Source organism: Stenella coeruleoalba (assembly GCF_951394435.1).
Source record: "Stenella coeruleoalba genome assembly, chromosome: 16".
Taxonomy (NCBI): Eukaryota; Metazoa; Chordata; class Mammalia; order Artiodactyla; family Delphinidae; genus Stenella; species Stenella coeruleoalba.
The window spans coordinates 11,180,063-11,198,056 of record NC_137162.1 but is presented as its reverse complement, the minus strand read 5'-3'; the positions used below and the strand labels follow the sequence as shown (position 1 = coordinate 11,198,056).

The following is a 17,994-nucleotide window of genomic DNA, read 5'->3' as shown; positions in this document are numbered from 1 at the left end:
GAGTCAAGCCCCTGCTGCCAGAGCTGGGAGGGGTTGCAGTGATTCTTTCATGTAGTGGTTCTCAGTCTTGGCCAATTGGCAGAACTCCGGGGGGTGCTTTCAGAAATCCCTATCTGGGTTGATCTGGTGCAGAAGTGCCAAGCCAGAGGTGACCCCAAGAATGTGACTCCCCAATTCCTACCATTCTGAAAATTTGTGGAAATCTTAGGCATAGCTTTGGACTTTCCACAATTTGTAGGTAGAAAAATCCCAGTTTGCATCTGGATCCAATCCCCTCAATTTACAGATAGGGAAGCTGAGGCCCACAGAACAAGATCACATCCTTGGACACATGTCCCGGCTTGGACCAGAAGCCAGGTCTTCCAGCTCCAATCTGCCTCTCCCAGGTATCTCAGAGTTAACAAATTTTGAGGCAAGAGCTGGTGAGGAGGCTGTTAGGCCCATTCAAGTATCATCTTAGTTTACCCTGGTCAGTCGGACAGAATCGGCTCTTGAGTTTGCACGTGGGAGGAGGGGCAACTCCAGCTCCTCCCACTTCTGGTGCAGATGTGTCTACCTCTCTCAGTAGCCAAGCACACCGTGGAGTGCAGTGCAAAGACCATGTAGCCCAAGATGGATGGAAATGAGGGTGAAGCCATACCTGTTGCCTTCCTCCCATCTTTTTAATTTATGTTGTTGCTGTCTAATAATTCTCCTTTTACCAAGCAGAGCAGCAGCACCTTTTGGGAAAAGAAAAAAAACCACCTTTGAATTAAATCCTTTGAATATGTATGCTTTGCAAAAAGGATAGTAGTTCACTGGCTGATGATATGTATTTGACCAGTGAATTTTACACTGTTAATGAGGTGGGTCAGAAGAGCTATTTTAAAAAAGGCATTAGTTATGAATATGATATGCATATATTTGGAGATAAAAGGGTTTTATTTTGATGAAAAATTGAAATGGGAAGAGACAAGGCAGAAACACTGTTAACCCAAAAGACTCCTGATGTGGTATAAATGTTACTGCTGGTGACAGAAAGTTAAATGAGTTTTAAAGAAAAATAATTAATTTCATTGCTTCCTGGTTAAAGAGACTGAGAGCACAGATGCTCCGTAGGACCACTGTGCAATTTGTAATTTAATTGTACCAGATTTCTATAAATGAGATTTAGAGCTGGATTTTATATATTAAAAATTGAGTGCCACGGATAAAAAGCAATTCCAATTTCAATTACTTGGGCTTTTATGGTCCATGTGGTGAATATTTAATGGCCAGAAGTGGAGAGCTGTTTTCACAGGTACTATATTCACTTAACTTGACTGGCTGGGTCCCTTGGGGACCTTTTTCTTCCAGTTAGAAATCTTGTTTAGAGCACAGACTCTTCTTTTGTCCTCGGAGTCGGGTTTTTCTTGGTCACTGAGGCTGGCATTTCCCATGAATTGGTTATGGCAAAGACATCTCTTGCTTGCCAGAAAAGAGAGACATGGCACTTCTGGGTATTGGTGCTTCAGATTAAATAGTGGACTCTTACTGCTCTGAGCATAATTCTTCCAGGAATGTGTATGCTGTTGGCCATTGTTCATCTTTATTTTTTTTTTAAAGTTTTAGAAAAATTCCAGTGCAAATAGTTTTAGCATTTTTTGACTATAATAATGTGTATTGCAAACATTTTAGAACTTATAGAAATGTATATTTTAAAAAACACCCATAGGATTTCCCTGGTGGCACAGTGGTTAAGAATCTGCCTGCCAGTGCAGGGGACACGGCTTTGAGCCCTGGTCCAGGAAGATCCCACATGCCGCGGAGCAGCTAAGCCTGTGCACCACAACTACTGAGCCTGTGCTCTAGAGCCTGCGAGCCACAACTACTGAGCCCGCACACCTAGAGCCTGTGCTCCACAACAAGAGAAGCCACTGCAGTGAGAGGCCCGTGTGCCACAAGGAAGAGTAGCCCTCGCTCACCGCAACTAGAGAAAGCCCGCACACAGCAGCGAAGACCCAATGCAGCCAAAAATAAATAAATAAATTTATAAAAGAAAAATTAAAAAAGATAGAAAACACCCATAGACTCTTCACGCAAAGATATCTGCTCCCAATATTTTGATGTATAGTCATTCAGGATTCTTTTTTATGCTTAAAAATATCTGAATCTACATATATATGTTTAAACATAAACATGGTACCATATAATATATGCACTTTTGAAACTTGCTCTTTTTTTTTTTTTTTTTTTTTTTTGCGGTACGCGGGTCTCTCACTGTTGTGGCCTCTTCTCCCGTTGCGGAGCACAGGCTCCGGACGTGCAGGCTCAGCGGCCATGGCTCACGGGCCTAGCCGCTCCGCGGCATGTGGGATCTTCCTGGACCAGGGCACGAACCCGTGTCCCCTGCATCGGGAGGCAGACTCTCAACCACTGCACCACCAGGGAAGCCTGAAACTTGCTCTTTTTATATAACAATTGTTGTGGCTGTACTTTGTTAATGCTATGATTTTTTAATGCCTGCATTGTATTTCATTGTATAGATATTCTGTAATTGAATCAACATCTTGGTGGATGTTTGGGTTATTTTCAGTTTTTCATATTAAAAACAAGGCTGCAGTGTATATCCTTGTACCTGCATCCTTTCAGACTTCATAGGACAACTTCCTAAAAGAGGAATTTCTGCAAAGTAAGTGTGCAGTCTTTCAAGGTTCTAAAACGTATTCTACTGCCCGCTACACAATATTTTAATCTTTGCCAAGAGAAATGAGAACTCGTTGTTTTAATTTGCATTCCCTTAATTGTTAAGGTTTTTGTTTTCCCCACTTGTATTTATTCTCTATTTACTAGATCAGCTCATGCATGTTGAGATGTTCATCTGTTTTGTTTCTTTTCTGTCCTCCATTCCTAGAAGAGCTTGACACGCAGAAGGAAAAGGAGCTCAAGTATTTGTTGAATGTTGAGTGAATCACCTTTCCTGTCCTTGGCTCATTTTTTCCCTAAAAGGTGCTTGTCTTTTTGTCATTGCTTTTGAAGAGTTTTTTATATCCTAAAGATATTAGCTCTGTGTCATTTGTAGTGCAAATATTTTTCCCAGTTTGCTTTTTATGTCTCGACTTTGGGAATTTAAAATTTTGCCTGTGGAAATATTTATTTTTTTACAGGGTCAATTGTGTCAATATTTTCTTTAGTTCTACCTGTCCTGTTCAGCTTGAGAAAGGGCTTTCTCATTCTAGAATGATAAAACTGTAACCTTGATTTTTTCTAGGTACTTTTTAATGGTTTCATTTCAAACCTTTAAGTATTGATAATTAATTTACCTGAACATGTTTTGATAAAAGGTAGAGATTTACCTGGAAGATTTTTTCTCCCGAATGATTTACCATAATCTCTCCTTCCTCCATGTTGTAAGACCTTTGAAGACAGGGAGCTGGAAGGAGGGAACTAACGTTAAATTGGGGGTTATTTTCTAGACGTGTGATATTTGCTATACAGATTTCCTGACCTAGCAGTGCAAGGTAGATGTGGTTTCCAGTTTGCAGACGAGGAGACTGAGGCAAGAGGTGACATTTGTCTGAATCACTTAGTAAACTCAGGCCCTCAGCCCCTACTCTTTCCACAGCATTCTGCTGCTTCCTCCCTCCCAGCCTCTGCATGTCTCAGTGTCCAGGTATTCTGCTCAGTAGTAGGGCCACAGGCACCTAATGATGCTACAGCAGACCTAAGCCATTAAAAAATGAAATTCTCAAGTTAAGAAGTTTAGAGAAAAGTAGTATTTTGGTGGAGGAAGCAAAGATGTATTTATAGCCTCTCTTTCTATTCCTAATACCTGGTAGAGTCCTTCAAATATGTTTTTCTTGGATCCCAGACTTGATGTTGTCAAACATAAGTAGAGCAGTTGGCAGCAGACAGTTTGAATTGTAAGTACTTAACATGGAATGAAGGTTACCGTGTGGAAAATGACGGTAATGATTATGATTTAAGATGTGTGAAATGCACTCAAAGTCATAAATGTTTGGCAATTCTAGGATGGCAGTCATTATTTTATTGTTAAAACGCAATTTGCTCCGTTGAGTTCAGGCCCAGGACTTAAAGTGATGCTATTAAAGAGCGATGTTTTGTTCAGTAGTTGTGCTTTGTGTGTATTTTTTGTGCAACAGCAGTATTTGATCATAATGCTTTTTCCAAACCGTGAGCTAAATGTGAATAATCACTTGAGTATACTTTTTATGATGCTAAGAATTTAAATTCTGCAGCAGTGTTAATCTGACAAGGCCACACACTAACACTTAAAGCAATGTAAAACAGTCACGCATTTTTAGAAGCTTGTATTTATGCATATTGGCACATGAATTTGCATTTTTACATTCATTTATCTTAATTATGGGACACAGTTAATTTGATACATAAACTTGGACAGAACAACTAATAAGTTTGGGTTTTATAAGAAATGTTATGAATTATATATCTTATTTTCATAATTATAAATATATAGTAAATAATATAAAATAAATAATAAATACATATAATGGATAAGAGAAAACAATACATAAATATCTATATTATGTATTAAATATATTATATAATAATTATAAATTATGTAAAATAGGTTATCAATAATAATTAAATTTTAGAATTAAAACATGATATGTTGTCATTTTTTGCAAATATTTTCTCCTGGTGTGACTTGCTTTCCATTTTCTTAGCAGTGTCTTTCTAAGAGCATATGTTTCAATTTTTAAGATGTCAGTTTATCATTGTTTTTTCTTTGTACTTATGTCTTTTGTGTTCTAGGAATTGGTTGGTTATACAAAGATCGTGAAGACTTTTTTCCTGTATTTTCTCCTGTAAGCTTAATGGTTTAGTTTTTACCTTTAGGTCTATGATCAATTTCAAATTAATCATTGTGTATGGTGTGAGGTATGTGTTAAGGTTCATTTTTTTCCATATGGGTATCAAATTGTTGTAGTACTATTTGTTGAAAGATTCAGTTTTCCCATTAAATTACCTTGGTGCCTTTATCAAATATCAGTTATGTGTATGTATAGGTCCATTTCTGGACATTGTATTCTGTTCCATTGCTTTATGTGTATGTCTTACGCTAAAACTGCAATAATTTGAAGGTTATTTTCAGTGGGTATAGAATTCTCAGTTGACCCTTTTTTTCTTTCAGTACTTTAAAGGTGTCATTCCATTGTTTGGGAATCCCATTATTTCTGATGAGAAGCCAGCTGTTTGTATTATTGTTTCGTTGTATGTAGTGAGTCTTTTTTCTCGGGCTGCGTTCAAGATTTTCTGCTTATCTTTGACTTTTAGCAATTTGACTATGTTGTACCTAGGTGTGATTTTCTTTGTATTTATTCTGCTTGAGTTTTGCTGGATCTGTTGCTCTTTTGATTTTCAAATTTAAATCATTTTTTAAAATTTCAGGATTTAAAAATGTCAGTATTATTTATAATTTGTAGTATCAAAGTACCAAAGGTAATGTTTTCCTATTCAAATCTTCTTGCTTTTATTTGGTGCGGAGGAGGAGCGGTTTACTGGTTATGTGTATTTTGAATCTTTGTCCTATCGTCCCTTTAATAATGTTGATATCTTTGTTCCTTTTTTTTGGGGGGGTGGGGTACGTGGGCCTCTCACTGTTGTGGCCTCTCCCGTTGCAGAGCACATGCTCCAGACGTGCAGACTCAGCGGCCATGGCTCACGGGCCCAGCCGCTCCGCGGCATGTGGGATCTTCCCGGACCAGGGCACAAACCCGTGTCCCCTGCATCGGCAGGCGGACTCTCAACCACTGCGCCACCAGGAAAGCCCCCTTTGTTCCTTTTTTAAAGATGGGATTCCCAAGTGTTCTCTGTGTTTCTGTTCTCAGTCACATTTGTTTTCTTTTTGTGGCTTCTAACATAGCTTTAAGGAAAACAAATCTCTGAAAATATTTCTCATTTATGTTTTGAGCTCTGCCACTGGCTTGCATTTTCTCCTGTTGTCTGTCTCTTCTGTGTTCTTTTGTGTGTTTTATTTGAGCCCTTTTCAGAGATATGAGGTTATCCGTCATGTTTTTGAATTTATGTAGAACTGTTCGTCTACATTCTTCGTCTGTTTTTCTTGCATTCTTTTTCTTTCGTTCTGCGTCTTGTCACCCTCCTGACTTGCTGTTTTTTGTTGGTTTCTTGTTACTACTCATCTTTGTACATGAATGTCTCTTTCTCCCACGTCCCTGCTAAATAGTAGGGCATGGGTGGGGGTAATGAGCTAGGACTCTGTAAAACTTATTTTAGGACTGTTTTCATATATAGATACCACATTCTGTTAGGTTTTCAATCTTTGGGACGTGTTTCTGTTTTACTTTTGGCATCGAGGGAGCAGTGTGCTCGAGGTGGAGCCCCTCAGGTCACAGGCCTTCTGAGCCATGTGTGGGTGGAGATCCCTGCCTTCCCTCCCTCCTTCCAGCCCTCCAGATGAAGCACTCTGGCTCAGTCAGAATGGCTCATCACATGGCTCCTTTAGCTCCTTCTCCCCTGCCATTCTGCACTGACCTTCTGAGAATCCACAGGAATATCATTCCTTGCTTCTTGCAAGGCTGGCCAGGCCCTTCCCGTCTTGGTGTCCAATGGGTAAATCTTTCGGTAACACTTTCTGGGAGATCTGTTCTACTCTGGATCTGAGTAGTTATGTATTAACCCTCAGAGTCCTGCTTTATCTGGCCTATATTTTACTGTATTTGGCAGCTATTCTTTAAATTTTGTATTTTAGAATTATGACCATTATCACCTCATTTCCTTAACAATGGAGTTCTCTTCTTTTTTTTTTTGGCCGTACGCGTCCTCTCACTGTTGTGGCCTCTCCCGTTGCAGAGCACAGGCTCCAGACGTGCAGACTCAGCGGCCATGGCTCACAGGCCCAGCCGCTCTGCGGCATGTGGGATCCTCCCGGACCGGGGCACGAACCCGTGTCCTCTGCATTAGCAGGCGGACTCTCAACCACTTTGCCACCAGGGAAGCCCTTTTTTTTCTTTTTTTTGTCTTTGTTCTTTCTTTAAAAATAAATTTTTTTTTGTAGGTTTCAAGGTGAGGCATAAAGTACAAAATGCCTTTCCTTTTTCATATCTAACTGGGAGTCCACACATGGGGTTTCAGATGTCTTTGGTCTAATTAGTTGCTGCAGATGGCTTTGAAGAATAGAAAAAGGGCACATGCTGTAGAAGCTTCTGAACAAAATATTTAACTGTTTGTAATTTTGTTATTTGGTCAAAATTATCTGCTTCTTACTCTAAAATTTGCATTGTGGCAATTCTAACTATAATCAGCTCCCAATAAGATGTATGTCACTCATGCACCATCTTATTTATTCTAAAGGTATTCACTGAGCACTGTGTATGCCAGGAACTGTTCTAGTTGCTATTCCAAAAGGGCAGCATCAGAATGGGAATATCGGGATAATCTTTACAAATGAAAATAACAACTGAAGGTGCCTGTAGTACCTTGTATAGAGCTGCACACATATGACTGGTTAATGTATGTATTTCGTGGTTGATTTTGGAACAGGAAAGATGACATCTTTCGTCTGTTGTCCTTGGGGTCCTCACGCACTATTCATAATTTGATGCTAAGACCTTATTTTCACTTCGTGGTATTTTGACATAACTCCTAAATTTTGAACTTCTTGAGAGTAGCAGTCGCATTGCCCCAAAACCTCTAATACATGTGGTACACTCCTATAAACTCAGGGGAATCCAGTGCATCTTTAAGATTGATGACAGTGGTGTTATGGACCTGGGAGAGAAAGACTTCTGAATAGACACTAAGTGGTGTATGTAAATGAATGTTTATAAGCACAACATTTTTGCATTAGTGAGCCAGGTAGCGTAAGGAATTCACTCCCAGACATTTTGTCTCAGTTCATTTATCCTTTTATCAGTCTTGTTTTTGCAGCCTTTTATTTATTTTCATTACTTTCTTCTGGATGCTTTCCATATGTCTCTTAAACATCTTGCTCCAAACTTTGTTGGTATCCCACTGATAATAGTCTGAATTCAGTCAGAACCCAAGAGAAACATTTGCTCTAAGTTCAAAGGAAAAAAAGCAGTTTCTTTGGGATGCGATTGGCTCCTAAGCAAAATACTGAATCATTTCTTAAAAAGCGTGAAGGTAAACAAGTCGCCTAAAACCTTCAAATGGATAGCTCATCTCGCCATTAAGCAGGCCGTGCGTGTGAAGTGGGAGATAAGAGCACTACCTGGAGCGTAAATCTTGAGATGTGTCACTGATTTGAGTTAAGCGGAGTGGAGAGATGCTGTTTATCCTCACAGTGAAGGAGGCGGCACAGTGAACGCAGGACTGTTAGAGCTCTTGAGCGGTTTATGAGTTTTTCTACACCAGGAGGTGAGGCAGGCGCTTAAAATTACTGAGGTATATCCTAACCAGTTATGGAACCCTTGAATGAGAAGCTCTGATCAGTTGCATTTGGAAGAAGAACTTTCAATTAAACTGTCAGGCTAGGCAAACAAAAGACAAACTTAGAGCTGCCAGTCAAAAATATATTTACACCAACCAGGTTTGAAAGAACATTGTTACTCCTAAAATATCTGAATATAAAATATCTCTCTCAGCACAGAGAACAGACCCAATAGGATCTCCTCATTAGAAAGCTAATGAGTATTTTAAAAAGTATAGTAGGGGGCTTCCCTGGTGGCGCAGTGGTTGAGAGTCCGCCTGCCGATGCAGGGGACACGGGTTCGTGCCCCGATCCAGGAAGATCCCTCATGCGGCGGAGCGGCTGGGCCCGTGAGCCATGGCCACTGAGCCTGTGCGTCTGGAGCCTGTGCTCTGCAACGGGAGAGGCCACAACAGTGAGAGGCCCGCGTACCGCAAAAACAACAACAACAACAAAAAAAGTATAGTAGGAACACGGAGAATGGTCAGCAGTGACTTGAGCATAAGTTGAAATATGGAAAGGAGTGCTCATGTAAGCCAAGTTCACAAGTCATCAGGGGTCCTCTCCAAGCTACTTCCTGCAAGACTTCATCTAGAATCGGAGCGGGGGGGTGGTCCCTTTCTACCTGGACTTTAAATTCCATGACGAACATGTTGACCAGCCTCTAAATGCATGCTCACTTTTTTCCTTTCAGCCTTCTAGAGTTGTCACACTTGATCTTCTTGTCTCTGACCTGCACATTTTGCCTGACTATACTGAGACCCTCCTTGAATAACAATGGCAAAGATGTTCAAATCCTCAACAAATGTTATTTGAGCATGTGGGTCAGTCTTCCATGGATTCTTTATAATAACTTACCATTTTGGAATGAGTGCTGCAAGCTTAAGGAGATTTATGCAGCACTTGACCTCTGAAGAGCTCTCATTTTATGGGGTCTCCAGGTCCCTGAGTTGCCTGAAGATAGTACAGTTTTCATAGTTACAGGAAAAGAGGTTTATAATAGAGCCTGGGGTAGGTGTAAGTTCTGGATCTCAGAGATAAATTTTAGAAAGAATTTCTTTCCATCCTTATTTTCTCCCCTCCCAGGAAGGACCCTTGGAAATTGATTCTTCAGGTAGGAATTGCTGCGCTAGAAAATTGGTGATGGTAGTGAGTTTTGCTGGCTCTTGTCCTGTTTTCCCAGTGATTATCAAATATACTGAGGGCAGATGGCCAGTGAGTCAGGTGCTGGGGCTTAAAGCGGGTTTGGAGATAAACACATTCTGAAAAAGTGCACGGGAAACAAGCAGTCATTTTACTTCATGGTGTTTAAGATCTCATTACTGTGTTAAGCTTGGAATTATATCTGTGGCTTTATATTAGCTCAAAGAATTATTGTCACCTTGCAATTGAACAGGCTGTTGTTGTTGTTTTATAGATTCTACTGTGTATCTCTTGGCAGGTACCCTAGCAGTGGAATTCTTATTTGAAAAATAATCTCAATGTAATCTGGAGCTTAATGGGTATTGGATTTATCTACTGATTTTAGTATATACTGACCCTGTTTTCCCTACGTTTTATAATAAACCTAAATGCAATTGTTTAGTTAAAAGTTCTTTCCCCCACACTAGGTATAACATTTATTTAAGTTTCCTAATATTTGCATCTATAAAATCAGTAATTTTCACCTTTTCTTCAGTTTACCTGACTACTAACAATGTCTTTGTGCATATTGTGTGAACACTTTCTGGCCTGATGTCTGACTTGGGGTTGACAAGGAACAAGGACTTTGGCAACCACAACAGAGTGGGTTTATGGAAAATTCTGGACACTGTGATAGGCAGGACCTATTTCATTTTTATTCCCATTTACCTTCCAGTGACTGCAATTGTGTATCTTTCTTTTTTTAAAAAATTTATTTATTTCATTTATTTATTTTTGGCTGTGTTGGGTCTTTGTTGCTGCACGTGGGCTTTCTCTAGTTGTGGCGAGCAGGGGCTACTCTTCATTGCCGTGTGTGGGCTTCTCATTGTGGTGGCTTCTCTTGTTGCAGAGCATGGGCTCTAGGCGCACGGGCTTCAGTAGTTGAAGCACGCGGGCTCTAGAGCACAGGGTCAACAGCTGTGGTCCATGGGCTTAGTTGCTCTGAGGCATGTGGGATCCTCCCAGACCAGGGATCAGACCCGTGTCCCCTGCATTGGCAGCGGGATTCTCAGCCACTGCACCACCAGGGAAGCCCCCACGTATCTTTCTTAAAAATTAAGATAGTTACATAAAAATCCTAGAATATGATAATATAGACTTGGCTTTGGCAATAAATAGAGTAAAAACCATAAAGACTCAGGTAAAATTTTGGCTTCTGCATTAGGGTTCGTTGAAGAAATAGAACCAATAGGAGATGTATCTATATTTATATCTCGATAATGAGGAATTGGCTCACGAGACTATGGAGGCTGAGAAGTCCCACAATCCCATGATCTGCCATCTGCAAGCTGGAGACCCAGGAAAGCTGGTGGTGTAAATCCTAACATGAGGGCAGGAGATGCGATGAGATGTCCCAGTTCATCAGTGGGAGCAGATAAAGGAAGGTTGAGTTCCTCCTTCCTCTGCCTTTTGTTCTATTCAGGTCCACAACGAATTGGATGTCCACCCATATTTGGGGAGGGCAATTTATTTTACTGAATCTGCCAACTCCAATGCTAATCTCATCTGGAAGTACCTTCACAGACCCACCCAGAAATAATGTTTAGCCTGGGCACCCCATGGCCAGTGAGGTTGTTATAGAAAATTAACCATCACAACTTCTTTTTGATGGTCTAAAGTAGTGTTTTGATTTCATTTATTTTTTTAAAGGAAGTTTTATAATCCGCAGTCAGCCTGTTAGTGCTGAATTTGCATTATATGGTAATTGGCAAACCCTTGCTAGTTATTTCAGGTAGATCATAATGAAAACTTCCTTCATCTCAGGTTAAAAATTGGTTTTCAGCTGTGCATACCTGGCATATAGAGAAATAAAGCACTGAATACTTACCCAGTTAAATAGGTCATTGTAGACAGCCAATGTGAATAATAGAATATGGTGCTGAGAGAGAGCGGGGGAAGGGCTTAAGGGTCCCTGGTATCAAGAAAGAGGCAGCAAGACAAAGTAACCTCAGTGTAAGGCCACGTTTTAAGTCCCCCAGACTCCTCACTTTCAGCAGATTATCTGCCTGCAGATCTAGGTCAGCCAAGTCCTGGGAAATAAGAGGTTTTGGACCAGGATGGATTCCCTTAAAAGAGCTGGTCTCCTCGGTGCTGGGCACTCACATTTGCTCTCTGAGCATCTTGTCTTGGTTCTGTAGCCTGTGGGGAATTGTTACTATCTCCTTCCTACCCATGCTGATGTCATGTGCCTTTACTATTTCAGATCCATCACCCTGGGCTAATGCCCAACTTTGTTTTGCTCACTTGGACTCTGACTCATTCCTCTTGTGAGATCTTTGATTATTACGTGTGCGCACAGGCGCATGCCCTTTAGGGCCACTTACCATCTGTTTGCTGACTTACCCAATTTAGCCCAAACAACTAGTTTTTCATATTTCCAGGTTTCCCGTTTTTGTGCGTTTCAGGCACCCCAAGATTCCAGTGCAGATGGTGGAAATGGTGAGCAGTTGTGTGTGGTTATGACATCTCTCCCAGGCCAGCGTCCTTTCGAAGTACTTTCATTACTTGCAAGGCAAGTGTCTGAAACGTCTTTCCTTTCTAATTGGACCTAGTTCCTTCTCTATCACCAGACGATGTCTTCACTCATAACCACTGGACATCTGAATGAAGTGAGACTCTCCAAATTAAACGTCATTGCTCAGTTTCTGGTGATAAGCCAGTGAGTCCCTATCCTGTGTGATGAGAGGCAGGTGCAGAAGAAGCTGCTCTAATCGAAGCTAAATGCATACGTCTTACTAAAACCTGAGTGTGCTGTGCTTTACAATACCATGGTTTGATGGTAAATGCAAATAATAAAGAGAATATCGTAGGCACTCATTAAAAAGTGTGCTGTAGCTCAGTCATAACTAATGATAATGAAGTGTCAGCTAATCACCAAGTACTAATACCTGATTGAACTGGAGAGCCTCCAGCTGTCTCGGTGATTTTATGGATACAATCGAAAATAGATGAGACTCTCCCCAAAGAGTGCTAGGACTCCATTACTAAATGCTTTGTTGAGATATGTGACAATATTCCTGGAATGGTAGAATAACACCTTGGTTTGCTATGTTAATGTTGAAATGTGCATGAATGTTAATTTTGATAATGTTTTCTGAGGTATGAATGGTATGGGAGTTTACCATTTTCCTACCAGTCATTACTTGGTGTAATTAATTTTTATTTAAGTGATTAGATTAGAAGATTCCATTTTGATTGGATTAGATAATCATGAAAAAAGATTATAGTACTATAGGGTAGAGGTTAAGATATGGAGGGTGGAGTATCTTCCCCATTAGTGTAGTGGTGAGTATGCCTGCTTGTCACTCAGGAGAGCAGGGTTCGATTCCCCTTAATGGTAAGGCTGCATTCTTAATTTCTGATACAACATTATAAACCCAACTATACTTCAGTGAGAAAAAAATAAAAGATATGGAGGGTGGGAGTCAGAATTGCTTGGGTTTGAAGTACATTCCTACTACTTTTTGGTTACGTAATATTAAGCTGTAGTTTCCTCTTCTGTAAAATTTGCATAATAACAAAACCTTCCTTCTCGAGCTGTCATGAAGATTAAATTAGACAATGCATCATTGTTATAACGACTGCAGAAGAACTGTACCTCCAAAATTGGGTTATTCTGGTCTATCTAAATATGACCTGAGGAAAATAAACCAGAAACTTCTGCATTGGACATTTAAATCTGGGGTGACTTTGTAAATGGTGTTAATGTCCCAAATGAAGTTCAGTCCAGCTGAAGGTGATAATAACACTTCAGATTCAATGAGTTCTTTAGACTCTAGACTCCACTGTCTTTGCTTATGTTGCATTCTTAGGACCTAGCGTAGTACTTGGCATGTAGTAGCCATGAAAAAATCTAGTCTTTCTGCCTCAAGTTTTGCCTTCTTCTTAATCTTCCTTTACTCTTCTTACTAGAGTTTTCTTCCAAAATGTGATCCAAACCTGTTTCTTGCTTGATTTACAGTAATCAAGAGAGAGGCTCTCTCTTTGCTGGGAGCACCAGCTGTTTGGATGATCTTGTTCTAGAACTTCCAGGGCTCAGCCCATTGGTGAAGCTGGAAGGGGAGGATCAAGGATGTTAGCCAGGGACCTGGCAGGAAATGGATGGCTCATAAATGGATCATTTGTAGTGGTATAGGGGAGGATTTAGGGAAACCAGCAAGGGATGATACAGTACTCCAGGCTGCTGTCACCATCCCTATTCCTGAAGAGCAAGGAGGAGGCAATTACTGGAATTTGTAAGTACCTCCTGATAGGAGCTGGGGACTTTGGCTGTGGCACCTGATGGGAAAGGAGCTGGGGAGTAAACTCTTCGACCTTACTTTCCTCCTGCCTTTGTTCTGCTACTGGTGACTCCCATGGGGCGCGGCCAACTGGAAGCCAGAATGCCAGGGAACTGTTAACACAGGCCAGACTGGTCAGCTTCCCAGGGCTCAGAGCAGGGTGGGGAAGGGTGGAGATTAGATTTGGAGGGCCAAGCATCAGATACCCAGCATCTTATGCAAGTAAGTAAGGGTTCATTTTACCTGAACTCTGCTGAATGGGCTTCTCGCGAGGGGGAGTCAGAAAAGCATGCCAGGCAAACAGAAACTGTCCAGTGTTCTTCCACTGAACTTCCCTGAGGTTTAGAGCTTGTCCCGTGACCACTGATGTGATATTCTATCACAGACTCTTCAAAACTTACACCTGAACTTTTATATAAGACTGGCTTTTAAATGCCTATAAATAATTTATGCTGTATAAATCTCAGAGTATATTTTTAGTTATTTTTCCACATGTCTTCCACCTCCTATAGGTAATTTATACTACTTAGTATTAAAAAATTACCTATTGAATACCATGGTTCTTAGATCAATCTTAGGTAAACCTCTGGGTATAATTTTATGTCTCTGGTGTCAGATTTATATTTTTCTCTTTGGGTCCTGTGTGCCCTCTTCTATAAAGCTTTCAGGTCACAATTGATGGACTTGTATAGATATCCAACGCAATCAATTTCTTCTTGTATAGAGAGAATTAATCTGCTGAGTTTTCTGGACATTAGCAATACATAAAAATCCTATAATAAAGTATGCTATCATCTCTTTTTGAAAGTGAGTAAAGAGGCATGACAGTTTCTTTCTAAAGCAATAATCAAGAAAGAGAGCCCTGCATTTAATTCATTATGTGAGCCCATAGAAAGAGCAAAGGAAAAATAAATATTTTCACCCATTTGAGTCAACCTCAAGGCTAAAATTATAGGTTCTTGCTACTTGCACTTAATTGCCGTCACAGAGAAATACAGGTTGCTGTGGTCAGGTTGTCTCATGGGATACAAAAGCACAAATCTTTGATATTTTGGAAAGTAATATAATTATCTTTGACCCAACCTGAACTGATTTATATTCACAGTGAATTTTTTTTTTTTTTTTAAATATCAGAAATGGAGACATACCCAAACCTCAGGAAATTTAAATGAAAGTCTTGTTCCTGAAAGACAGTCTGTAATAAGTGATAAGAACTTAGGTCATGCCCTTTCCCAGTATCCACATTTATAATAAGTAATGAATATTCTTATTAACATCAGGACTTGGTTAATGTGAAAGTTACACACTTTCTTTATACCAAAAATTTATACCACAAATTTTAAACTTCAGTCTTTCTGTCCTGTTATCAGAGTCAGTATGGTTGGAACATGGGTTGTGGGTCCCCAAACTGGCCTCAGACTGGGCAGGAGAAAGGCCCGCTCACAAGGTCATGCATAACCCAGGGAATGAAGCAAGGTACGTGGCCATTGGAGTGGGGAGGGGAGGCTGACTGTGCTCCCCTCGAGGTTTGTGCCCAAGGGAATTGCTTCTGCATCGTGGGGTCCTCTTCTGACTTTATTTTTGTTTTTAATGTCATAATTTCATTCATTTTTCATCATTTATGAGCTCTACAAAAATTATAAAATATTTCAAGCATGGAAAAAATTTCAGAAAATAAGTACATGTGCCCACCACACGTTTCTTAAATATTATGTTTTACCATGGCTGCTTCAGATTTTTTTTTGTTTTTTTAAAGAAAGAAAACCTCATTGTATTCCTGGAAAGGGTATCTGGAGGGGAGCAGGGGAGGACCTCCCTCCCCCAACTTCCTGAGATTATACAAAACCATGTGAGGGGCCTTTCTCCTGCTCAGTCTGTTGTTATTATTTCTGGGGCTCAGCCAGCCCATGTTCTTAACCACCTGTATCTCCTGGAGGCCATTTGCTAACCCCACAGTATTAGTGGGGCTGAGCATCATTTCATCTATTTTTTGGCAACTCAGGCTCCCTCTTCTGGGTTGTGGTTTTTTCTTATTGATTGTAAGGAGAAAAGTTTTATCCTTACATATCAACATGTGTAGGCAGTAGATATTGTCAGTGAAATAAGTTGCAATTCTCTTTAGCTGTGGCTTGCTTTCTAACTGTATTTATACTCTCCTTTTTCATAAAGACCTTTAAAGTTGTGAAATATTTAACTGTACCAGTCTTTCCTTTTATGACTTATTGTTTCTGTGTTCCTTTAATTATAAGCTAGTGAGGGAAATGCTGCAGAGGCGCTGAGTCCACGCTCTGGGCCTTTCCCAGCTGGGAGATGGTCACTGAAGTGCCGGGCTGTTGGGAGCAGCACTGCAGGCTGGCAGTGGCGGTGTCTTATTATTGCCTTGGCCTGCTCACCTCATGGCAGGAGGTGAGGATACTGCAACATGGTTTGAAGCAAAGCTCTGTGTCCCAGGCCACCCTCAGAGCTTCAGGACACGCGGAGATGGCAGGCTGTCAGCCCTCCAGCCATGGCACAGAGCCCTCGAATGAGGGGCCTGCCCTCCTGAGCAGCTCCCAGGACCACCCACCTCCTCCATCGCCCCTGCAGCTGCCCCTCTCCCGTGTCCCCATCGCCCCGCGGTTCCCCAGCACCTGAGCTGGAGTGCAAAGCCCCTGCCTGACCCAGAGCTGTAATTCCAGTCGCTTCAGCGTGCAGGGGCAGGCGTGGGTTGGGAGCCACGCTTGCCTTTTCCAGGCCCCTGTAGTCCTCAACCAGTAAGAGACAAGGCAGACTTCACTTTTTGGAAGGAGTAAGATACAGCCAAGTGTTCTTGGGAGAAAGCCTTTATAAAAAAGCAAGCAACGAATCTATACTGAAAATATGACTTTTCAAGGTGATCCTAAGATGTAAATTTATGTAATCAGCAGCTGAATTTTCCCTTTCTCCTGAGCGGCTCTGGGCTCAATGCAGTCTGCACGCTCAATAGAGAAGCGTTAGCCTCAAATCAGTGCTTTGAGCCAGGGGACCTGGGCTATCTTTCTGTCTTCTGAAGCGTTCATACAGGCTTCATATCGCAAGGGGTGAGGGGCTTTTTTCCTTCCTCTACCCGGTGGTGGATCTATGTGAAGACAAAGATTTCATTTATCAGCTGGCTTGTCCCAGCAGGCCCAGCACAGGCCTCGGCCGGAGGTATTACAGCTGCAGCCCTTCTTGGGGTTGACTTGTTTCTGGTCAAGCTCCCTGTTGCATTTGAGAGGACAAGCAGCTCCTTTCTGCTGGTAAACAAAGTGCAGCCTCACTCTGACATCCCACTCGCCTTGGGCATTTGTGGGCTCTCTGCTCTGTGTCTGAGAACTGCCCTGACGTGTTCCTGAATGAGATTGTGAGACAGTTTGGGCTTGGGGTATGGGATAGTCTGTACAGTCACACCCACCAGTTTGCTTTTGTTTCAACAAGTAAAAGGAAGCTAACCATTGTTTACTTATTCGTTTTTCAATTATTATTATTATTTAGTGTTATGGGAGACTTCTGGAAACAAACTTAAAAATGGGTGCTGGTATCTAAGACTGGTTAAATAATGAATTTGGTGAAAAAGGAATAATGTGGGGATAAATAAGTATGAAGAAAGGGTAAAATGGGGAGACTGATTGAGCTCCCATTAAACCAAGATTTGTTCTTGGAACTTTCAGTTGTCTTACGGCTTCTTAAAGAAACTAATATTTATTGAGAGCCTTGGGTATGTCACTTATCTTCCCATACGACATCTCTTTGAGCCTTCCAGCATCCCTGTGAAGGAGGAGGTGTGTTTCCATTTTTAAAATTTTAGAGCAGTTTTAGATTATAGAAAAATTACGAAGACAGGATAGAGAGTTCCTATGTACCCCAGACCCAGTTTCTTCTACTGTTAACATCTCACGTTAGCATGGTACGTTTGTCACAATGAATGAATCAATACTGATACATTATTAACTAAAGTCCATACTTCATTCAGATTTCGTTAGTGTTTTTTTGTTTGTTTTGTTTTTGTTTTTTTAAATCTGATATCCCTTTTCTGTTCCAGGAAAGCATCCGGGAAACCACATTCTGTTTGACTTTCAGGGCTCCACAGGCTCCTCTTGTCTGTGACAGTTGCTCAGACTTCCCTTGTTTTTGACAACCTTA

At 41.0% G+C, this 17,994-nt stretch overlaps 1 protein-coding gene across 7 annotated transcripts in view; it reads left to right on the top strand.

The window, feature by feature from the left end:
• PLPP4 (phospholipid phosphatase 4) overlaps positions 1-17,994 on the top strand; it is a 491,600-nt gene that overhangs the window by 44,911 nt on the left and 428,695 nt on the right. The window contains exons 1-2 of one of the 7 annotated variants that reach the window (XM_079900492.1): positions 2,874-2,967; positions 11,980-12,086. The exons of 3 other annotated variants lie outside the window; for them this stretch is intronic. The gene's annotated coding sequence lies outside the window, so the exon portion shown is untranslated. Of the gene's footprint in view, positions 1-2,873; positions 2,968-11,979; positions 12,087-13,491; positions 13,810-16,107; positions 16,261-17,994 lie in introns of those variants that run through there. 3 more of the 7 variants (XM_079900494.1, XM_079900496.1, XM_079900495.1) reach the window with 3 other exon arrangements.